This window comes from Mus musculus, chromosome 1 (genome assembly GCF_000001635.26).
Source record: "Mus musculus strain C57BL/6J chromosome 1, GRCm38.p6 C57BL/6J".
In the NCBI taxonomy this organism is placed as follows: domain Eukaryota; kingdom Metazoa; phylum Chordata; class Mammalia; order Rodentia; family Muridae; genus Mus; species Mus musculus.
In genome coordinates this window covers 193,037,241-193,062,352 of record NC_000067.6, presented here as the reverse complement: position 1 = coordinate 193,062,352, position 25,112 = coordinate 193,037,241, and the positions used below count along the sequence as shown (strand labels likewise).

The 25,112-nt window shown below is 41.4% G+C and overlaps 2 long non-coding RNA genes across 7 annotated transcripts in view; one reads left to right on the top strand and one right to left on the bottom strand.

Moving 5' to 3' along the window:
* Window positions 1-13,338, bottom strand: part of Gm39747 — a 52,032-nt gene extending 38,694 nt beyond the window's left edge. The window contains exon 1 of the long non-coding RNA XR_865901.3: window positions 12,987-13,338. This is a non-coding gene — a long non-coding RNA (predicted gene, 39747). The remainder of the gene's footprint in view (window positions 1-12,986) is intronic.
* Window positions 1-21,371, top strand: part of Gm31406 — a 54,669-nt gene extending 33,298 nt beyond the window's left edge. For 5 of the 6 annotated variants that reach the window (XR_001779678.1, XR_001779679.1, XR_865902.2 and 2 more), the window contains 2 exons: window positions 19,901-20,276; window positions 21,039-21,371. This is a non-coding gene — a long non-coding RNA (predicted gene, 31406). Of the gene's footprint in view, window positions 1-19,900; window positions 20,283-21,038 lie in introns of all 6 variants that reach the window. The other variant, XR_001779677.2, reaches the window with a different exon arrangement.
* The last annotated feature ends 3,741 nt before the right edge of the window (window positions 21,372-25,112 follow it).

Sequence of the window (25,112 nt, the reverse complement as noted above, 5' to 3'; positions counted from 1 at the left end):
CATTCTAAAATTAGGATATTAAATTATTATTAATAATATTAAATTAAATTAAATTATTGAGTTGCAAGTGTTCTTTATATAGTCTTATAAAGGTATTTTATTATATAAAATTTAGGGATATCTTCTTTCTCCTGTGACTGCTTTTTTACTTTTGTGGTAATTTTATTTGAAGCATAAAATATTTAAATTTTGATGAAAGTCAATTTATAGCCTTTCCTTTGTTGCTATAGTTCTGAGAGCATGTCTAAGAACCTCTTATATTTGTCCATATGCTTTCTTCTAAGAATTTTATAAGTTTATATTCTATATTTAGGTCTGACCATTTTTTAAAACAATTTATTTATTTTATATACTGTCCTCAGACACACCAGAAGAGGGCATCGGATCCCATTACAGATGGTTGTGAGCCACCATGTGGTTGCTGGGAATTGAACTCAGGACCTCTGGAAGAGCAGTCAGTGCTCTTAATCGCTGAACCATTTCTCCAGCCCTGTCTGACCATTTTGAATTAATTTTTGTAAGGATTTTTTTTTAATGTGACTACTCATTCCATTGGCATCGTTGTTGAAAGGATTTTCATTGTCACGGAATGGTCTTACTGTCCTGTTAAGAGATTAGATGACAAGCTCAGTATAATGGCCAGCGGTGGCAATCCCAGGGGTGAGGGAGTTGTGGGATGCAGGCTCTGCCTTCCCTCTCCTCAAAACAAGTAAGTCCACTATAGACATAATTTTTCCCAGACTCAAAGCCATTGCATTGATTTGTCTGTTATGCCAGCTTATTGTATTGATTTGACTTCAGGAATTGAAAAGTCCTTCAACTTTGTCCTTTTTCTCTTTAAATGTGTTCTAGGCATGATGGGTTCTTTGCAATTCCTTATGAATTTTAGGATGTCAATGTCTTCCATCATCTTTGATCTTGTTTTGTGAGTTTCTACATGAATCTGGAGCTCACTGATTGGCTGGACTGTCTCCTAGACCTCATTGATTGGATAGGCTGCCTCATAGAGCTCACTGATTGGAAAGACTGACTTGATAGCCAGCCCCAGGGATCTTTTGATCTTTGCCTCCCCAGCAGTCAGCGTTTACCCCAATTTCCGGAATCAAATATATATGTTCAGCAAGAATTTTATCTAAGAAACCATCTCTCCAGCTCCAAATGAAATTAATTTTTTTTATTTAAGTGATTTATTAGAGGTGTGTAGAAATACAATTTTTTTGTGTTGATCTTATATTCAGTAACCTTGAACTATTTACAGTTCTTGTATTTGTGTGTGTGTGTGTGTATTCCTTAAGACTTTACCAAATTCTCTGTAATGAAGTTTTGCTTCTTTATTTCCAGGTTGTGGAAGTTTCCTTTTATTCCTGCTGCTTGCTGAGTTTTTAAAATATAAAAGCACTTTTGACTTGGCTGATCACCTTTGCAGGACTGCTATCATTTCTGTATACGTCTAGGTTGATCATCTACATTCATGCTGATCTATATTTCTCTACTAGTGTTCTTGGGTGGTTTTAATATCAAGATAATATTATTGGCATCATAGAATGAACTGGAAATTATCCCTTCTACTTTTTGGAAGTGTTTATGAAGACTGGATCTTACTTCAGCTCTTAGTGTCTCATTAAAGATCGCTCACATAGGCTTTTCTTTGCAAGTAGGTTTTTTTTTTCTTTCAGTTTTTTGAGACAACGTTTTTCTGTGTAGTCCTGGATGCCTTGGAATTCACTCTGTAGACCAGGCTGGCCTCAAACTCAGATATCTGCCTGCTTCTGTCTCTCAAGTGCTGGGATTAAAGGTGTGTGCCACCACTGCTCAGCTACAAGTAGTTTTTAAAATAATAATTCATTCTCTTCACATATTATAGATAGTGCTTGTCAATTTTGGTCAACTTAACACAAACTAGAGTCACCTAGGAAAAGGGAACCTCATTTGAGGAACTGCCTCCATCAGATTGGCATGTAGACAACCTCATTTGAGGAACTGCCTCCATCAGATTGGCATGTAGACAACCTCATTTGAGGAACTGCCTCCATCAGATCGGCATGTAGACACGTCTGTTGGAGCATTTTCCTCATTGATGATTGATATGGGAGGGTCCATCCCACTGTGGGGAGTGCCTCCCCTGGGCAGGTGATCCTGGACTGTATAAGCTGAGCAATCCATGGGGAATAGGCCAGTGAGCAGCACTCCTCCATGGCTCCTGCCTCTGCTCCCACTTGTGTTCCTACAGTGATAACAGTTAATATATCCAACTTCAAATGAAACTTCAGAGCCCATCTCCACAAGGTGAGGGCCTCTTAACAATAGAGAGACTCTGGCCAGTAGGAAGCTGGTGGGATACTGTTGTCTTTAGGCCCCTGTCACTGAAAAGCACAGTGCTATTTAAGTCTTGGAATGCAGAGCCAATAATACAGAGTAGAGCTTTTCTAATATTTTATTCTTGACTTAGAACACTCTGCACACATTTGGAAGACAGATTGTCAGGATCCCCTGTGACGGCACAGTGGGGTTCTTTTGGTTCATTATTTCTATGGCAAACATTTTATTTGTAGGCCTTCTATTTATATGCATATTTGCTAGAGAGTTGTGAAAATTGTCAGAGAAGGGACGAGATGCTTGGCACAGACATACTCGAGTTTCTCAGAGCCACAGAATGAGTTGCTAAGGATGGGAGATGAAGATATTCGTTTCAGAATGTGCCAGCTGTGCTGTGCGACAACAGCAGGTAGCCCAGCATATAGGAAACTGGGAAATTCTAGATCCACACTGAATGTGTCTGTATCCTTCACTTTACCTTGACCATTGCTGAGCCCACATAGACTTTTTTTATGTTTAAAAGAATTTCCTTCTTATAAAAGGTATATAACTAAGTAGGTTCATGGACAGAATTTTAAGAGAATTACAGCAGTCAGAAGAACTCATGAAGAGAACTGAGAAAGGGTCGGGTCTGCTGCAGGGTCTGATCTCAGCTTTTAGGAACTAACAACAGCCCTTGGTATAGGAAGATCATTCAGAGTCCTTTCTCCAACAAGGAAAGAGGCGCTGCCCCTTAAGTAAACTGGTCTCTTGGTGTACTGGCTGGTTTTGTGTCAACTTGACACAAGCTGGAGTTATCACAGAGAAAAGAGCTTCAGTTGAGGAAATGCCTCCACGAGATCCAGCTGTAAGGCATTTTCTCAATTAGTGATCAAGGGGGAAAGACCCCTTGTGGGTGGGACCATCTCTGGGCTGGTATTCTTGGTTCTATAAGAGAGCAGGCTGAGCAAGACAGAGGAAGCAAGCCAGTAAGGAACATCCCTCCATGGTCTCTGCATCAGCTCCTGCTTCCTGACCTGCTTGAGTTCCAGTCCTGACTTCCTTGGTGATGAACAGCAGCATGGAAGTGTAAGCTGAATAAACCCTTTCCTCCCCAACTTGCATCTTGGTCGTGATGTTTGTGCAGGAATAGAAACCCTGACTAAGATACTTGGCTTGAATCCTACATGTCTAGCTAGAGACATACTTGAAAAATATCCAGGTGTGGTGATTCTCATCTGTTGTCCTACTCAGGATGCTGAGACAGGAGGACTGACACACATTCCAGGCCAGCCTAGAATACAGAGTGAGCTCCTGTCTCAAAAAACTGACAGATAGCCCCTAAACAAATCTCTATAAATCCCCACAAAACAAAGAGATCATGCCCCCCAAAATTATCTAGAATGTGCTGCCAGGGACCAAGAAAATAAGGCCAAACAAGCAGGTCTTCTTTGGTTCAGGGAGTTGGCTTTCCAGGGAGGAATTGTTCACATTAGGCAGATGGCAGCAGAGAGGCTCAAAGCTCTGGAAGATGGGCAATGGGGATAGGCTCAGCAGAAAGGAGGGTCTGAAAGCCACATTATTTACTAGACTTTAAGGAATGTGTGACTTAGAAACCCCAGCACAGCTAGAGACATCGTGTGGGCTCTTCTCTGTCAGCTGGGAGATGTAGTCACAGAGATATATGTTCATGGGGAACAATGAGATAACTGGGTTCTGAAGTGAAAAGGCCTGCTGTAAATCCCTAAGTGTCAGAGCCCAAGGGAAACAATCACTGTATCGGTAACTTGTAGCGATTGCCAAGGGAATCTTAATCCAAAAAGGAGCTGTAGACCTTGGGACCATGTTGTTTTTTTAATGTGACTATATCGAAAAGAGAAGCCATTTAGTCTGAATCAGGTGTTCAGGCTCCTGAGAAATGTAGGTTTGGCCAGACCGCCAGGTAGGACACTGAGACCAGTAAGAGCTCAGTGTGGGTAAGATTTGGAACACAGTACAGAGAAAGGATGGGCGTCCAGTTGTACCCTCTGACTCATGGGAGAGATGGGTGCTACGGTTCATTCCATTGAAATCTTCCTTTATTTTTCCTCTCAGGAAGGGAGACAGTATGCATCATGGGGCTACTGGGTGACAAACAGACATGTTCAAGACAGGAGATGCTGTCCCTAGGGAGAGAGACCAGGACAGACAGAGGAAGGTGGATGTGTCTGGGAGGGGCTGGGCATTTCTCCATCTTTGATCTGCTACCAGCTGCAGCACTCTTCTTTTCCTTCACGAGACCAGCCCGGCACTCAAGTGGAGGGCTTCCGTGCAGCCTCTCCCTTCCTTATCACAGGGGATCTGCTTACGATGCAAACCTCTCTTGCCTTTCTAGTATTGTCTTGGTTTTGCTTCCTGAGAGTGCAAATTCTGACACACTAAGTGTGAGGTCATCTCAGCTTGTGCCTTTCTGCCACTGCAGCCAACAGATCCTCTCTTTTAAGAAGAATCAAAGTCACATATGCATAGAATTTAAAAAAAGAAACAGATTTGCTATTCAAACAAACACATTCTTTCCTTCTAGCCCTATTTTCTCTCTCCCAAGGGCCGCCATGCTGCTTGCTTACCTGGTCATATTGATATATAACTTGGAATAACACTTGTATTGCTGCTTGATTTTTCAGATCTGGTCATAATCTATTTTACCTGTGATGGGGATTGACTTTGTCCTCTGTAAGCCCCTGACTCTCTCTCTCTCTCTCTCTCTCTCTCTCTCTCTCTCTCACACACACACACACACACACACACACACACACACACAATGTACACACACACACGTGTATACACACGCACACATGTACACACCTGCACACATGTGTACACACGAGCACACACACAGTTATCCTCCTAAAAACACTGAATCGTGCTTTGGTTAGGTCCGTATGCAGTATTCACACTGAGATGACAAGGTGAGCACAATGTTGTAAACCATGATGGCATTTCCTTTCTTTCAAACAGAAGTCAATCATTGTCTTGTACTTTTCATTTCTTTTCTTCATCTTCTTTTTTTAATATTCTTATAGGGGCTGGAGAGCCAGTTCAATGGTTAAGAGCACTTGTTGCTTTTGTAGAGGACCAGGGTTCAATTCCCGGGACACACATGGTGGCTTGTTAAGAAGTTGGATCCTCTCTTCTGACCTCTTTGGGCAGGAATGTGATGCACGTGCAGGCAAAACACACACAGAAAACTAATCAATCTAAACTATAACTTCTAAAGCTTTTCTCATATGGCCATCACTACTCAGCATTTAAATGCCTTGCTAAGGTGTCCAAATATGTCCAGTCTGCTGTCACTGTTGGCCCCATGGCGTCTTATTTATGGAGTCTGCTGGTTGGTTCCAGAACTCTGCCTTTCAGGCTAAATGTCCCTGGTTCTTTGTCTATTATCATTGTCAGGCCCCCAAGGGTTTCTCTTGTACATTGACCTCCTGTTTTCTAAAGTCTCTTTCCTATTGGATTCACTTACTGTGAGGGAAAGAGAGAATTATTTAACAGCTACAGAGAAAGGATGCAAAGGAAGCTGGGTTTTTTCTTCCTTTCTTCTTTCTTCCTTTCTTTTAGGACATATACCTTCACAAATGTCTTTATTTTTGCCCTATTTTATTTTTAATTATGACTGTAATGATTTTAATGGTAGTGACTGTTCGTATTTCTCTTACCTGAAGCTTGCTGTTTCAGCTAGGCTGGCTGGCTATGGAGTTCCAAGGTTATGCCTGTCTCTGCTCCACAACACTGATGTTAAATCCCTTTAAGGGGATGGGTTCAGAGTGGCAGCTAAGCTTGGGGCCTTCAAGAATCATTGTGAGGATTATGCTCTTTATGCAATACAGATTTCTTCCCAATGATATTAAGAAAAACTGCCTTCCCATTGTCAGCACCTGGATTGTCTTTAAGAACATGGATCCTCAAATTTCAGAGGTTCTCATTTCCGATGAGACAGAATTTGGGAAATACTGTACAAAGGCAGTTATAGGGACCACACTGAGAAATACCTGTGCATAAAAGAACATTTAGATAATACATGATGACAATTTGGACATTACTCTATTACAATTGTGTAATTTAATCATTATTTAGAATTTGAGCTTGCTTTTTATTTCAGGAGGAAAGAAAACACATGGCCACACTAAGACAGGTGTTTATGGGGAAGACCTGTAAGCTTAACATCATGAAGAGGATACTTTGTTTCATGTCTTCTTTGGACAGCAACCAGAGCCAGCTTACCTCAGCAAAGGTTAAGAAATTCTTAGAACTGCAAAGAGAGGCCCATTGGACTTGCAAACTTTATATGCCCCAGTACAGGGGAACGCCAGGGCCAAAAAGGGGGAGTGGGTGGGTAGGGGATTGGGGGGGTGGGTATGGGGGACCTTTGGGATAACATTGAAAATGTAAACGAGGAAAATACCTAATAAAAAAATACTACAAAAAAAAAAAAAAGAAATTCTTAGAACATATGCAAAATGAGAGATCACATCAAGAGAAACATGACACCTAACACTGTCACAGCCACTGCCTCACCTGCTGGCCTGACTAGTTTTCTTGGAGAGATGTGTCTTATCTATTGAAGGTTAGCTTTGTTTTCCATGAAACAGGGGCGAGGGTGGGGGGGGAGGGTCCATGGGACATCAATCCCTTTCAGAGCCAGGTGACTATACTGAAACATGCATCTCCTCCAAACTGCTCAAACAATAACATCTAGTAATGTTTTCAAAATTCCTTCCATCTGCCTATGCTTATTCTCTTATTGTTGGGCTTCCACAGCGTCTTCTGCCTTTTGGCTCACCCAGGACCATACTCTACCCTACACCCTTCTTCCTGGAACCTTAGTTTGAACATGTCATTTCTAAACACCTCACAAGGTTTGGAGGCAGACTTCCACCCTCAATCCAGCCTTCAAAACCTAGAAAAAACACACTCTCCTTCCCACCAATACTGTTCTGTTCCTTTATTCCTACAAGCCTTATCAAGACAATTAGAATTGTCTAAGACAGTTCTAGCTTGTCTTAGAACCAGAGACAGAGGTAGAAAGCCTTCACCCAGACACTGACTGCTCTTTACTTTAGTGTGTGACCCTTAGGAGATAAAAAAAGTGTTACATTTGGGGAATACAGCCGAAGGATAGATGAGGAATGAGTGGGGGAGCTGAAAACACACACTCAAAGCCCCCAACCCCACCAAAGGAAAGGAAGAAGAAAGGCAGCCACTTCCTAAATCTGCCATCTGCCTAATGCTTCCTCAACTATGTCAGCTGGAAGTGTGTTCCAATACAATCTGAAGAGAGGATAAACCTCCAATTATTACACACAGTATCCTGAAAGATGTGACTTTTAACAGTACCTCTGGGCGCCAGGGCTTACACGGAGTCTAGATCTGCAGCACACACCAGCCACCCACTGGTTTGGTTTCTCCCATGACCACACAGACCTTGACCCCTTTTTGTCTGGCAGCCATTCAGAAATTTGAAAAATAATTATCATAGAATCCCTGAGTCATTTCTCTTTCAGACTAAACATCAGCGTTTTAACCTTTTTCTCAAAGAGTATAATTAGAAACATCTCGCTGCTGAATTCACTCCAGGTGTTTCCTTCCAGGGCAGCGTGAATCTCTGCTTGCTTTGTGATAGATAATGGGTCTGTAAAATTGCAGCCTACACCTCAATACCAACTGGAGTGGGCACATCACACACTCAGGTCTGGCTCAGTGAAAACCCCAGGACCATCCCGCTTGTGCTGCTCCTGTCCCAGCTCTTTATTCTGTTTCCATCAGCTGAGTGGAGGGCTTTGGTCACTAATGAGAGGTCACTGTGGACCTGGGGCTGATACTGGGAACCCTTGCATATCGGGGAAGCCAGGCATGGCATAGATCAGTATCAGAGCTAAGGTGGGACAAGGGTACACAACTCAAGGAGGCTCTGTCTCTGGCCTGTGAAAGTGTGACAGAGTTCTTACTGGGTCCTCAGATTGATTTCTTGTATAAGCTGAGAAGGGATCAACTAGGTTAGTGTAGATGCTGGTCATTTTAGCCATGCAAATGTACAAACACATACACAGTGTATATTATATATTGGGAAGATATGGTCATTATGTATTATATTGTCAAGTTGAGGAAATTAAGACAATTTAGGAAGACTGATCTTCCTTCCTTCCTTCCTTCCTTCCTTCCTTCCTTCCTTCCTTCATTTCTTCTTCCCTCTTTTCCCCCTTCCTTCCTCCCCTCCCTTCCTCCCTCCCTCTCTTTCCCCTTCCTTCTTTCCTTCTCTCCTTTTGAAACAGGGTTTTTCTGTGTGGCCCTGGCTGGCATGGAACTTGCTATGTAGACCTGTCTGGCCTTGAACTCAGAGAGCTCTGCCTGCCTCCTGCTTGTATTAAAGGTGCATAACACAGTGCATGGCAAGACTTGGGTTTTCTGAACATTTCCTAGGCAGTGCTGGAAAAAAACAAACAGCAGAACATCTGCTCTGGTGTCAGGTGCCCTTCTGTCTGGAGACCTCTGATGTCACTATTCACATTTCTCTTTAAAACTGCCACCAGGATCCAGACTCTGCCATACACAGAGTTATCACCGAGAACATTAAATGACTTACTATTGGCAAATGTCACCAGAAAAAACACTGCACAGAGGATTTGGAGAAAAGAAACAGTTTCGGGTGAGCTCATGTGATCAAGCTTCAGATAGGAAGAGAGGCTAACAAAGGAGTCACTTCTAAGACAGGACCATAAAACAAACGGAGCATGCACATGGAACTTGTCCCCCAGGCTGGGTGGCCCCACACAGCTCAATGCTACTGGAGGAACGCTCTATGTGAGCCTCCTCCATGAGAGGGACAAGGAGGATGTTGGAATGGATACTAATTCAGGGCTCAAATGAGGGCCCATGCTATAGTAAGAGACACTTGGAAGTCTGTAAAACTTGCCAGCATCGAGTATCTGGAAAGTTTTGTTTTTTTTTTTTTTTAAATTCTCAACTCCTTTAATTTTTTTTAATTGGGTATTATTTCATTTACATTTTTTTAAATTCTCAACTCCTTTATTTTTTTTAATTGGGTATTTATTTCATTTACATTTCCAATGCTATCCCAAAAGTCCCCCACACGCTCCCAGACTTCTTGTCTGGTCCAAAGGTCCTTGCTTAGTGCGGGTCCCAGTGATGCTCTAGGCAGACTGGTGTGGGGACACTTTGGTAGGAAGAAGCCCTCAGGGAAGTGTAGGGAGACAGGACAAACATTCTCCTTCCCTAAGGTGAGGGAAGAACAGGATTCTAGAAAAATCAGATTTGTCAGGACGTGGGGTGGGTGCTGATGCTGATCTGAATGTTGATTGGTGGGCACCTGGGGAGAAGAGAAGGGGAGCTAGGTAGGGTGGGCAGCCCCACCCTCTAGCACAAACCCACGGAGGTGGGATGCTCAGAGGTTGCTGAAGAGTTCATTTTTCTTGCTCCAGTCCATCTGCGGGGCCCTCTTGCTACTAAGCTTCTGGTGGGCCCTCTCTTTAGCCACAGCCAAGGAGATGTTGAGGTCCAAGATGGGGTCATAGGAGGAGGAGGAGGTAGATAAGGGCTCTGTGGAAACTTGTCTCTTGGGGGCTGTCTTGGGAATTTAGCTCCTCACTTACCTTTGAGGAGGTGGGTTTACAAATCACCATGAAGGAAAGGTACCACCATTGCAGAATATAATGATATACTTTTACTTCTCAAGGCCATTGAAATTCATTATAAAAATTCAAAGACCATAGAAAGACAAAGCATAGGTATGGGAATATATTCTTTGATTCAGGCTTGCAGAAGAAACAACTGCTGTGTGCATGTTTGTGTGCGTGTGAAAATGTTTCCATCAGTGATTGACTACAGATATAATGGTGTTCCCAGAAGAATAAAGAGTTGAAGTTTTCTTATCACCTAGGGATGCCATTCCATTGTAATGATGTTAATGTGTCTTGATGTTGGTGCCTGAAAACCTATGCTGGCAGTCATGTACAATCATGTGCATGGCTGCCATTTCCTTGTGTTCCTACCCTGTACATCAGGTGTGTTCTGCTTCTGTTGGATGAGAGGAAGCAGCCCATTTACAACAGGCTCCTCCAGCAGTGTTCTATATTGTTTGCTGAGTGACTGTTTTCTCCCCGAACCTTTTCGAAAACTTCATTTTCTGATTTAAATTTGCCCTCACTGCCTGTCATCTCTTGATGTCTTTGTCATTTTCCTGGGCTAACTTTACTGCCCCGTGTCCCTGAGCTTCCATCTTATTAGTTTCTGTTTTGTAAGTTGGGCTATCTTGTCAAGTTAATTTTTTTCTGAAAATTATAAGAAAAATGAAACTTTAACTTTCAGACAATCTTGAAATGACTCACTTCCCATTTCTGATTGGCTCTTGCTTCACATAGAAGGGGAGATCCACAGGAATTCTCACTCAAGGCTCCAACACTGCCATTCCACTCAAGGCTCCAACACTGCCATTCCACTCAAGGCTCCAATGCTGACACTCAAGGCTCCAACACTGACATTCCACTAACCATACACTGCTTTTGTTGGTGACAGTCTGAACCTTACTTGGGGAGCAGGTGACTATTTGTGCTTTGCATCTCTGGAGAGTTTAATCTTCTTAGATTGTCTTTAGTGCTCTGATGTTCCTTGGGATATGTGGACAGTTGAGTGTTCATTTCTTCCTTTTCCTCGGCCTTTGATCTTATGTAGGGTACTTCCCTTGCTTTATATCTGTGAAAACTCTTTGCATTATTTAACTATCCTCACTTCATATTTTCTGTCCTTCTTATCTTGAACTCTTTGTAACTAAATACTAGACTTCTATGACTGATCTTCCATAAACATAATCTTTTTGTATTTTTTCTAGTTTGTGGCTTTTTTTCTTTTTTGAGACAGGGTCTCACTATGTCTTTGGCTGTCCTGGAACTCATTATGTAGACCAAGGTAGTCTTGAACTCACAGAGATCCACCTCCTCTGCCTCCTTAGTGCTGGGGTTAAAGGTGTGCTCCACTTTTGAAAGAGTTTGAAAGAGGTATACACCCATGAAACCATCAGCATCATCAAGGTCACAGGCCTGAGCCAGTTTGGGTGTTGGGGGAAGACCACAGGCCTCAGTCCCAGCACTCAGAGGACTTAGGGAGGAAGGTCAAGAGGCCCAGGACAGCCTGGGCTACATAGTGAGTTTCAGGCTATGCTGAAGTATATTATACAGAAGATTTTTGGGGATTCCTTCAAGAGTTAGGGATGTCTGGAAAATAGTTTACATGAGGTAAGAATAAAGCTTGGATCAGTGTGACTTAGCTGGTGCTGGATCAAAAACTTCTGCAGTCTCACTAAACAGTATTTTTTTTATTATACATTTAAACTCAGTAAAACTTTGGGGAAAGTCTCCATGTGACAATTATCACCACAAAACTTTGGCATGACTGCATCAAAACTCTTTTGCAAAGTACATCTCTTTAGGAAAGCACCTGTGACCTTTTCTATAAGAATGAGTCCTACTGACTGAGACAGTGCTCAAGATACAGGCCTACGAAGGAAAGGTTTGTAATACAAAGGTTTGTAAGAATGGGTTCTATTGACTGAGAGACAATGTTCAGAATTCTGGGGGATTTAATGAGGGGTGTCTTTACAGAATAGAAAAGATTAGCAGGTATTAACAATTCCATTCACAGCCTTCTGGATGGAAAATGGGTACTGCATTCCTTCTACTGAAGAGAAGAGTCTATGAGTTTAACAATTTTGATTTCTCTAGTGCTGTCTATAAGATGTGGTTTCTACAAAACTTTGTCTCAATAAACCAAAACAACAATAACACTACAAAAATAAAGTTCCATAAACCAACCATACAAACATAACACATTGTCTTGGGGTTACTATTAGTATGAAGAGATACTATGACCCAAGCAACTCCATGAGAAAATGGTTTATCTGGTTTACCCTATTATATCACTGTCCATCACTGAAGGAAGTCAGAACAGGAACTGTAACAGAGCAGGAACCTGGAGGCAGGAACTGATGCAGAAGCCATGGAGGGGTGCTGCTTACTGGCTTGTTCCTCATGGCTTGCTTAACCTGCTAATCTTTTTTTATTTTTGTATTCTTCTTATAGAACCCGGGACTGTCAGTCAAGAGATGGCCCCACATCAAGAAGTCTTCCTCCATCAATTACCAATTAAGAAAATGCCCTATAGGCTTGCCTACAAATAGATCTTATGGAGGCATTTTCAAAATTGAGGTTCCTTCCTCTCAGGGTTGTGCCATATTGGCATAAAACCACACCTGACCCCCTTGTCAACTTGACACACAACACATCACATCACTTTTACTCCACAATCTTTTCTTTCTTGTTCATCCCTAAGATCACACATTAATATTTACCTCACAATATAAAATATTTTCAAACTTAAAAAGCCCCACATGTCTCACAAATTGAAACACTTTAAAATTCTGTCTCTTTTAAAATCTCAACTCTCATCTGTGGGCTCCTATAAAATCGAAAGTCTATTAAATCCTTTCTTATTTCAAGAGAAAAGAACCTGAGCACAGTCAAAATTAAAGCAAAGCAGAACCAAACTCCAACTTTGTAAACAACCCAATGTCCAATGTCCAAGATCAACTAATAATCTCTGCACTCAGAAGTAAAGGGCTCAGGTCACTTCTAAGCTCTGACCTCTTCAGCACATACAGCTTGTCTTCTATGCTCTGGTTAGCTCCACTCCGCCATTTCTGTGGTTGGTGGTCATACCATGATATTGACATCATCAAAATTCTGCTGTGTCTTGCTTTAACTGGGTTGTACTCTCACCAATAGTTTCCCCTGGGCTCTCTTCAGGGACTCCAGCCCTGCCACACAAGGCCAAGCCTCAGCTGCTCTTCAGGACCCCTTTATGACGTCAAAACCATTACTACCAGGGCGACTCTTACACTACCACCTTTGGTTGCTAACAGGAAGTACAGCCTTGGCCACTTCGGGAACACAGCTTCTGTGTGTTGACTCAGAAGAAACACTTCCCAGAAAACTTCTCCTCAGTAATGCTGGTCTCTTCTTAATCACAGTTGATTCTTCAGTGCCAGCTGACCAGCATCCATTGACCCCCCAGAGCAAAGGTTTTACTTAGTGGTTCTTGTCTCTTGTTAACAACAACTGAATCTTCCGTTCTAGCTGACCAGACACCACAGACTTTTCCTACAAATGGCCCAATAAGGTCTTTGTTTCCCTTTGCAGTTTCACAAGCCAAGCCTCCATTGTCTGCACTGCTCTCAACATTCTTATCTCCAAGCTCCTACAGAACATCTTATTGAGCTTGCAACACTCAATGACTTTACCAGCTTAATGTTCCAAAGTCCTTCCACAATCTTCTTCAAACCATATGGTCAGGTCTGTCACAGCAACCCCCACTCCTGATACCAATTTCTGTCTTAGTTACTCAGTGTTGGGAAGGGACACCATCACCAAGGCAACTCTCTCAAAAGAAAGCATTTATTTGGGGGCTTACTTAAATTTTCAGTGTTAGCCCATAATCTCCATGGCAGGAAGCATGGCAATGGGCAGATAAGTAGAGGGCTGAGGGGTTTAGCTTTTGATCCTCGGGCAGAGAAGAGAGAGGGAGAGGGAGAGGGAGAGGGAGAGGGAGAGGGGAGACTGAACCTGGCTGGCATGGGGTTTTGAAACCTTAAAGCCCACTGCCCAGTGACATACTTCCTCCAACAAGGCCACACGTAATTCAACAAAGCCATGCCTCCTAATCTTTCCTAAACAATTCTACCAATTGAAAACCCAGCATTGAACTATGTGAGCCTGCACGGACCATTCTCATCCAAGCTATTCCACACACCTTTCATTTCCCCAAACATGTTTGTCCTTTAGTAACTTGTACCCTGTACCCTAATCCTGCTTATTCCTTCCCCTAAGGTGACCACAGATGACTCCCTTTCACCATGGATTCTGTGGTTTGTATATTAGCTCATCTTAAGTGGAATTATGGAGTTCCTTGTTTTCCTGCCTGTCTTGTTTCTCTTAGCACAGTTTTCCTGAGGCGCATCATGCTGGTTGGACCAGAAGTCCCTCTGTCCAATGCTTCCACTGCGTTCCCTTGTTTCTTAGCCAGTCACTCGGTGGGCACGTGGATTGCTTGCCATTCAGGACAATATCTAAAGCAGCTCTGAATACTTCCCTACAAGTCTCTGCATGGGCATATGCTTTCTTCTTGGCAAAATGTCTAGACAAAGAATGACAAGATTATATGGTAGGTGGAGTGTTTAACTTTTTATAAAACTGCCAAACTGTTTCCCAGAATGTTGGCACCACTTCTATCCCTTCTAAGGACTGATTTGTTTCAACATCATATTTTAAATTTCAATAAACCTTATTCTTGGATTTCTCTTTTCTTTCAATGAGATACAGGCTATCCATAGGCACTGTACTTACCCTACACACATGCACACACACACACACACACACACACACACTACATACACACATACACACACACATACACTACATACACACATACACACACACACACACACACACACTACATACACACACATACACATTAAAATGTATTTTTCAAGGATTTAGTAGGCAGACCATGGTAAAAGTAGCAGGCAATATAATAGTTGTACCAGTTGCTTTGTTTATCACTTTTCTATTAAAAGCTAAACCATATATGCACACATGTAATTTTTTGAGAAAATGAATTACTTGAGTAATCACTAACAAATGGCTTTTATTATTTTTTTCAAAATAGTGTGCTTGTGTGTGCATGTGTGTGTGCATGCATGCATGTGTGTGTTTGCATGTGTGTGTGCGTGTGCCTGTGCTCCTGTGTATGGATGCAATAGTACATATGCCAGAGTGTATATTGAGATTATAGGACAACCTCTGGTATCAATCTTGACCTTCACTTTTTCTGAGACAGATTCTCTTGTTTTTAGCCTCTGCATATGCCAGGCTACCCCATATCAAATGTCCAGGGAGTCCCCCATCTGCACTCCCTGTCACTGACATTATAGACAGGTGCTACTGTACCTGTTTTGTAGGCTCTGAAGATTTGAACTCACACTCATTCTACTCCTGAAGTGCCCCTAGCCCCCAAGTGCCATTTTTAAAATAAGATTTTGCAGTGTTTCCTAAATTTAACGAGGATTTTCATGAGGTGAAAACTTACCACAGCTATTGAAAATAAACTTTGCTGAAGAGGCTCACAATTCAATTCCACTTAGCATGTAACTTAAGATTCTGAAATCGCACAACTATGTTTTCATTTCCATATTACTGTGACGAAAATGCTTGACACATACAGCTTGAAAGAAGGGAGGTTTGTTTTGTTTCTAAGAGGTCAGTACATGGATAACTGGCCCCATGCACTTGAACAGGGCACCGTGGCTGTTGGAATGTGTGGTAGAGAAGAGCTATATGGCCAACTAGGAAGGAGTGGGAGGGAGAGAGGGAAGGGAGGGAAGGGGGAGAAAGAGAGGTGGGTAGGGTATACAACTTTAGGGGTCATTTTCTTACTTTCTCCAGCTTGTTTCCTCTCTCTCGGGTTTCCAGGACAACCCCTCCCCCATCAAAGTACCCCTGTCTGGGTACCCAACATTCAAATCCCGACCTTATAGGGGAGATTACATATATTCAGAACATAAAGCAGTGTAAATTGCTACTCTGTGATTGTTGTAACCTAGGTTTCTGAGTTCTTAAGAGATACTCTGCAAACCTGTAATAGGTTGTCTTCCCCAGAAATGAAAGGCATTGACTTATATATTAGGAGAGCAAAGTGTGGTATAGAAAGCACACTCCAGGGCAGGACCCAGGCCCAGGATAGCAACTTGCCAACACAAAATGAGCTCCATGGTTTTGTTTGTTTGTGTTCCCTTTTTTGCCTATTTTGGTCTTCTTCTTCTTCTTCTTCTTCTTCTTCTTCTTCTTCTTCTTCTTCTTCTTCTTCTTCTTCTTCTTCTTCTTCTTCTTCTTTTTCTTTTGTTTTGATTTTCTTTCTTTCTTCCTTTTTTCCTCTTTCTTTCTTTCTTTCTTTCTTTCTTTCTTTCTTTCTTTCTTTCTTTCTTCCTTCCTTCCTCTCTCTCTCTCTCTCTCTCTCTCTCTTTCTTTCTTTCTTTCTTTCTTTCTTTTGAGAGACACAGAACAAGGACATGACATTGGGTAAGTAGGGAAGCAGAGAGGATATGGGAAGAGTTGGAGAAGAGTGATTATGGTAAAAAAAATATTGTATAAAAAAGTACTTAAATAAATAAAAATACAGAGTATTATACCGTGCTTTTAATCTATAGCAAAAACTAAATATGTAAGCAAAGAGAAATTCTATGCTAGGAAAAATTATTGGGAAGACATGGAGAAGTATTGCTATATTAAAAGTTATTTTTCCTGAAGGGGAAACCTAAGGGTTCTTTGGAAAGTCGGTTGGATGGTGTTTTGCTGGGGCGAACGTGTGAAGGAATATTTAGCTGAAGCAGACACAGGTCGAAAGGATGTTCTTTTAAAGCAAGCATGTGAAAGGACATGTGATGAAGGATTTTTTGCTAACAACACACATGCATTGGTCCCCCTTACACTGTGTAGTTAAGCTGCATTTGTCAGGACTCTACAGAGAAACAAGCACCATAAAACTTCTGGTGGTATGCTACAGTTTCTTTCTGTTTCCTGGGACTTGGGCTGATGGGCAGAGTGATGTTAGCTGAGACCCATGCTGAACAAGAAGACACTTGCTGAGGCACGGCACATAAAGGACACATGATGTTTGGAGAGAGAATAAATAGGACTTACTGGACAGGGATGGAGGTGGAGCTAGGGTTGTTTATAGGGCTGTACAAAGCTTTTGGTCTCTCTTCTTCACTGATCTTCGCTTCTCTGAGAGAGGCATAGCTGAGAACTTCTCCTGGTGTCCCTCCTGGTCCCTCCTGCTGATTCCTGCCTAGGCTGAGGCCTGGCTGTCTCTGCTAGGTAGTGTCACCACTACTGATTTGTGTTTGCTATCCCAGCTTTACCAAACTGGACTGCTGGTGTATCTATGAAGTGTCCAGACAACATAGATGGAAGTTGCTCTAAAGAACCTTGCTAAACAGGCCCACTTCCCCTGTGTCCTTTCCTTTCCACTACCTCTGGTGGGTGGTAGGCCACAAGGAGGTTAACGTATTTAGGAACCATCATTAAAAATAGGCGCTTGATGGGGTTCCTAATAGAGGAGTTAGAGAAGAGACTGGAGGAGTTGAAGGGGTTTGCAACTCCATAGGAAGAACATCAACCAACCAGACCCCCCAGAACTCCCAGGGACTAAGCCATCAGCAAAGGAGTACACATGGCTCCAGCTGCATATGTTGCAGAGGATGGTCTTGTCATGCATCAATGGGAGGAGAAGTCCTTGGTCCTATGAAGTCTTGATATATGTCCCAGTATAGGGGAAACAAGGGTGAGGATGTGGGAGTGGGTGGGTGGGTGGAAGAACACCCTCATTGAAGCAGGGGGAGGGAGGATGTGATTGGGTGTTTCTGGGAGGGAGGGAAACTGGGAAAGGGGATAGATAACATTTGAAATGTAAATAAAGAAAATATCCAATAAAAAGTTTTTTAAAAATATGCGCTTGAAAAAAAATTAAAGTTATACTTTCCATCTTTTATTTTCTTCTTACTACAATTTCAACCACTGTTTTATTTGATTGTTGTGAGATAGCTATGTCAAAGCTTGCTAAATGCTAATATGAAGGGTCACGGTATCCTAGGCTGTATAATTTATTCATTTATCTAAAAAGCACATTGAGGGCTGGAGAGATTTAGCACTTGCCACTCGAGCCCGAGAACCTGAGTTTGAACCCCTGAGAGCCATGTAAAGGCCAGATGCTGTGACGTGTCTCTGTAATCCCAACAAACAGCAAAAGAGACACTGCATCAAACAAGCTAGAAGTTGAGGACCAACACTCCAGGATGTTCTCTGAGCTCCACACACAGGCATGTTATGTGTCCCACCACAGAAACATGCATACTCACATAGACACAAAGGCAAATATTAAAGTTGTGTGTGTGTGTGTATGCGCACACACACACGTGGGCTTGTATATATGTGAGCAGAGATGCCTGTGCAGTCCAGACAAAGGCATTAGATCTTCTCAAGGTGGAATTACAGGAGGTTGTGCCTTGCCTGGTGTAGGTGTTGGCAACCAATCTTCAGTCATTTTGGAAGAGCAGTTAATGTTCTTACCTGCTGGGCCATCTCTCCAGCCCCCAAGTATCTACTTTTATATAAAGAATAATGGTACACATTTTTGTGTCAGATACAAGCAGTAAACTCTTATTGCTTCCTGTGACCTTCATAGAGTGAGGCCCACACATAGTAGTTACATAAACCACAGAGAAATGAACGACTGTTTCATAATCACATAATAATTTTTTCTCATCTAACCCAGATTATCAATTTATTTTAGGCATAGAATTTGATTTCCATTCTGTACATATACTCTTGGGGACTTCTAAAATGTTGCTTCTTGTATCCTGTATGATAGGAGGCTACATTTACTGTGGGCGACATATTTATATTATTTTAAAAGGTTTATGGTACATTTTTTGGCCTTTCAGTGAAAATCATTATATAAATGTCACTTGTCATTATCATAGAAACATTCAGCTGTGGGAAAAAGCTTTAAATATCCTGCCTAGAACAAGATAATGTACTTTGTTATGAATAAGAACATTTAGCTGCTGGATCCTATATCCTACTAAGCATGTGTTTCTTGATCACTTTGTGTTAAATTGGTCTAGAAGTTCTGTTCACGCTTCCATGCTGACAGGATAGATCATGCTGGGCTATTGTTCTTTCAAAAACTGCAGTGTAGAGGCCAGGCTGTGGCTTAGTGCAGAACACTTGTTCGGCATGTGCAAAGCTTGGGGGTCTATCACTAGATAACCAAACCAGACAGATGGACAGACAGACCAACCTGCAGTGTGCTGCTCTGCACAGTTGCCCAATGGCAGTAGCTTCCTTGAGCAATGAGAACATTATAACCCAGATTAAACAGGAATAACTTCATGTTTACAGAGGGAAAGGAAGAGCAGTGTAGGTGTTCCTTCTGTCTGCATAAAAGGCTTGGAGGATACAGCAGCAGGGAGTGCTGGGTAGCAAGCCTCTTTCTGGGCTAGTTCATCTTTCCTTGGTAAAACCTGTGTGCTACCTCGATTGCTACACTTGCTTGGAAGAAAGACTATGGTTTGAAGCTGAGTATGATTTCCAAATATCTAATCCCATCATTCAGGAAGCAGAGGCAGGAAAATTGAGCATTCAAGACCAGCCTGGGTTGCATAGTGAATTCCATTACAGTCGGAGTTTAGCTACACAGCAAGACCCCACCTCAAAACAAAACAGAACAAAACAAAAACAAGCACAAAGAACCCCACAAACTAATCAGAAAAACTACCATTTTTGTCCAAGCAAATAAAATGCTGGGCTTTGGTTATTACTCTGCTACTGACAGAATGGCAATAACCCAGCAAAAACACTTGGTAGAGGCAACAGAAGGGAAGAAATAATTATTCTAACTTATTTTTTCTTTTCTTTCCATCCCAATCTTTACCTCCCCACAGCATTCATTCCTTGGGTACCAGCTCCTCAAGTAGCACTTGTACACATGGGAAATGACTACTGCTTTCTTCCTACCACGTATCCCTAAATAAGCCTTGGCCGACTGTCTGAATACTGCCTTGCCATTTATATTGCCTTATGGCTATACCATAGAATAAATCGTACATTTACTGTGATGACAAGTCTTGATTGGCACCTTGACTGGATCAAGAAATAACTAAGAGACGCACTTCTGGATGGGTCTGTGAGGGTGTTTCTAAGAAGAATAACTCAGTGGGGGAAGAGCTTCCCTTCGAAGATGCAGTCCCTTTCAAAGGTGGTTCAGATATGAGGAGGTCTGAGGAAAAGTGTTGCCTGCCTGCTTGCCCATCGCCTGTGGTGAGTGTGAGTACATCCCTCTCTACTGCTGCCATCTTCAGCATCAGGCTCCAGTGCCTCTGGCCTTCCAATGTAAACTAAATACCAACTCTCCAGGAACTTTCCAGGCTTTTGGCACCAGGCTGGGCCTGCTGAGGCAGCCAGTTTCGTGAGCTGAGCAGCTACTGGCTTCTCAGCTTCTATAATGCACAGATAGTGATTGTTAGACTACCCAACCCCTATCATATAAGCCAACGTAATAAATCCTCTTCTATCTATCTATCTATCTATCTATCTATCATCTATCTATCTATCTATCTATCTATCTATCTATCTATCTATCTATCACCTTCCTTCCTTTCTTTCTTTCTCTCTTTCTTCTTTCTTTCTATCATCTATCCATCCACCTATAGATAGATCTATACATATATATCATTTTGCTCTTCTAGAGAACCTTGACTAATATACTATTTATATGTAAATTTTTCATTTTAATTAAGTAGAGCTAAATTAAATGGTTTTTACTTGTTTTAGCTATATTTCAAGTATTCATTCACACATGTCTCCTAGCTACTATATAGTTACAAGAACAGAATAGTTTCATTGTTGCAGGTAATTCTTTTGGGTGTCTCTGCTCTAAGAGAACCTCTATGAAGGATGCTGAGAGGAAAGTTCTTGGAAGAGTTGTGCTGGGATGGATGTCCAGAGGAGGACCTTGCTAGTCACCATTTAAGCCTTTTCTATGCAACAACTTCTTTCTGGCAACTCTCTTCTCTCTTACAGAGTTGGACAATATGGGTCACATGGGGTTGCTACAGAATGAAAAGGAAGCATCTCCTACTGACTCTTGTGCTGCGCACTTAATGCCCAGCTTTGTGGGACTATCTTGGGAGGAGAACTTCAGACGGTGAGACCTAGTTGGAGGAAGTAGGTAACTGGAAGCAGGCCCTGAATGGCACTTTGTCCCTGGTCCTGGCCCCTTTCTGTCTGTGTTTCTTCTTGTGTGTCACAAGTGGAAAACCTCCTCACCATGAAGTTCTGGGACCAAGCAACTGTGAGCTGAAACCTCTGAATTCTTGACCCAAAATAAAACTGTATCCTCTTGTTTCTATCAGATATTTTTGTTCACGGTGATTAAAAATAATTGTGTAATACAGGTGTAACATTAGCCCTCACCCTTCCATGATCATGGGGGCACTGCTATGAAGTATCAAATGAATTTATATTTGGTCTCCTGACTAATCTGGAACAGGGCAGCCCACTTAAGTTGAAATAAAGACTCCTCACTTTGGAGGAATTTATGGTCTTGGGACCCAGAAAGTTGTCTAAACTTACACATGGTAAAGCTTTCAATTTCTCAAGGCTTTTTTTTTTTTTAGCTACAGAGAGGCCATCAGTATGTGGCAAGCAACAGGCAGACAGAAGTCAGGGTTCGAGGCAGGAAGCTCTCACCATAGCATCTGGGCTTCCAAGTTTCTCTGACCTGAGTCTCAGCTTTATTTCTGTACTTACATATTTTAACTTTTCTTTTTATAAAGCTTGTTAAATTGGAGTTATTCTCCTTCACAACCAAACAGTAGCAAATAATGCAGAATTAATTAGAGACAGAGAATTCTGTTAAATTGTACGGCTTCAGAGTGGCAAATAAATTTCAAGTTTGTAACATAAAATCAACATAACTCAGATATATTGATAAGGCTCTGACAATTACTTACATTTGTATTTACATTAATTTACATTAATTTTTAAAAATTAATATGGAGAGGTAATATTATTTTGTAAAGGTGAATTTGTTGCCTTTTAACTTTATGAAACAGAAAAAAGACAATGTTATTAGAATAAATAATTTGGATTATAACTATTTCCATGGTATTATAATCCAAGAAATAAAGGAGTTAGTAGCTTTTCCTGTGTTTTTTACTAAGTTCTTACACATATATTCTCAGAAAGCTGAAACTGTTAAAAAGCTTAGTTTAAAAATGTTTCCCTTAGGGCTGGAGACATGGCTTAGTTCAGTCTTTCTCAACCCGTGGATCGAAACGCCTTCCATAGGGACCTCCTAAGACTACTGGGAAAACACGGGCAATTACACTCCAATTTACAATAGTAGCAAAATGGTAGCAAGGAAAATAATTGTATGGTTGAGGTTCACCGATGAGGAATTGTATTAGAGGGCTGCAGGTTAGGAAGGTTGAGAACCACTGGCTTGGTGGTTAAGAGCATTTGCTGCCCTTCCAGAGGACCAGAGCTTGGGGATCTCTGCACCCATATTAAGCAACTCATAACTGTGTGTAACTCTAGCTCCAGGGATCATGGTGCCTTTGGCCTCTGAGATCACCCGCACTCAGACGATCATACCCAGACACAGACACACATACTCATACATAAGATAAAAATACAATTTATAAAGTATCCCTCATGTAAAACTTCAAAAGCACCAAATAGTGTCATTGACATAAATTGCATCTTTTCACATGAGTTTGTATGTTATCACATGTCTTTACTTCTATATGTGTAATTTACAGATTTCTGATTTCTACTGAATGATTTATATAAACAAAGGTTCCAGCTTAAAACTAGGTTGTTTCTTAAGTTGGTTGGGAACCTTTGTAATTCAAAATATATTTTCCTATCAAGATTCTGTTGCCGTGGACAGTGGTGATTTAGCTTAGCACGCGGAGCCACCACTAACGTGGGTTGATCTTTTTTTCACTTCCACTTGACATGGTATACCCACATGTTTAATGTTTATTTTTTCTGCCAATGTTTCAATCACACCACTGTGTGATGACACTTTATGGTGTTACTGGAAGTGTAAACTATTATTTTTAAATGTTTTCATAGAGAGGATAACTTGAAAATTGAAATACCAAAACATATTTCTATTTCAGAGCTATAAGAAAATAAATTATTTTTCTTTTTGATCTTAGTTTCTAACTATTTCCACAACACATGATGAGAAATTCAGATAACTACTTGAGTGATATGTTTGAAACTAATTTTTACAACTAACTCATTATAAAAAGGATTAAAATAAAAAGCTAATCATCAGTCCCAATGCATTAAATATACAGTGTCAATGCTTTGGAGGTACACAGTCAAGATAAAAAACAACTATTATTTTTAGGCATGATCTATAATAAAATGTAAAGCTTATAAATAAAATAAGTTGATACTTCTTGAAATTAGAACTGTTGAACCAGTCACATACTTTAAAAAAGTAAACAAAGAAGCTAAGATAAGCAACTAATTTAAGAGTGGCTATGTCTTAGTCTTCTGTGTGATAGCCAGACTGGTTAATTTATAAGGAAAATGGTTTAATTCAGCTCATGGGTTCTGAGGATTGTCATGTCTGGTGAGGACCTTGTGTTATTACATGGTGAGAGAGTGTGTGAGAGTAATCAGCTTGTGCCTTGGGAAAGAAGGTGGAAAAGGAATCAACTCAGTTTATAATCACACAGCCTTGGGCTAACCTGTGGTAACTACTTCTGGTTAGTAGGAGCTATACTGCTCTCTTTATGAAGGCTATACCTTCTAGTTCAACACCTTTTAAAGGTCCCAACCATACAATACCATTATGCTAGCAATTGAATTTTCAACTGATTTTGGTGGGGACAACACATATCCAAACAATTGCAGGCTTTAAGCAAACTCAGAAGTTGTATGAAATGTTGGGCAGAAGTTGAGATAATAATATATATGGTATTATCTAAGACCCATCTCAGATTATTACAAAAGGTAATGTTGGTAGAGTGGATTATGAGTTTTAACTTAAGGGGAAATGTTATTAGTACTTTGGCCAAAGTCCTAAGTTTGAAGCTCAAGTTTAATACGCACACACACACAAGCACGCGCACACACACTTTCTGAGAAAACTATTGTGAACTAACCTGGTTTATGCAGATACCTGTGTAACTGCTGATTTCTGAGATGTTTGGCTTTCAATATGAAATTCTTGTAAGTTTCAACAGTTGAAGCCAGCTAGAAACCACAAACCAAGATCTGTGGTTTCAAATTTCATGTCCTGAAGTTCAAGTCTGTTTTAAGTACAGTGTCCTGGAGAAAACCTTATTATTGTATCTGGATCCCAAGCATATTGATGGTATTCCCCCGAGAGAGAAAGAGAGAGAGAGAGAGAGAGAGAGAGAGAGAGAGAGAGAGAATGAGAGAGAGAATGAGAGAGAGAATGAGAGAGCGCTTTAGACTAACCTATAGGTATTTTATAAGAACAGTCATTTAGTTTGATCCTTCAATAACAATTCCTGTTTGTAGATATATGTTTTTGGTGTGTGTTTCTATGCATGTGTGTGCGTTCATGTATGGATAGGTGCATGCATGCATCTGTATCTGTAAGATAGACATGCTGAATGTTTTCCTCAGTGTCTCTCTCTCTCTCTCTCTCTCTCTCTCTCTCTCTCTCTCTCTCTCGGTTTTTTCGAGACAAGGTTTCTCTGTATAGCCCTGGCTGTCCTGGAACTCACTCTGTAGATCAGGCTGGCCTCAAACTCAGAAATTTGCCTGCCCCTGCCTCCCAAGTGCTGAGATTAAAGGTGTGTGCCACCACTGCCCGGCTAGCTCTCTTCTTTGCCTATTTATTTTATTTTATGCATGACCGGTGTCTATGGAGGCTGGAAGAGGATGTCAGATCCCCTAGAATTGGAGTTACAACAGTTGTAAGCTCCCATGTGGATGCTGGGAGCTGAGCCCAGGTCCTCTGCAAAAACAGCAAGTGATCTTCACGGTTGAGACATTTCTCCAGTCTCACCCATCCCCCTTTTTTATTTTTTATTTTTTGAGACAGGCTTTTTCATTGATCTTGGAGTTCATCAGTTAGTCTACACTGGCTTAACAATGAAC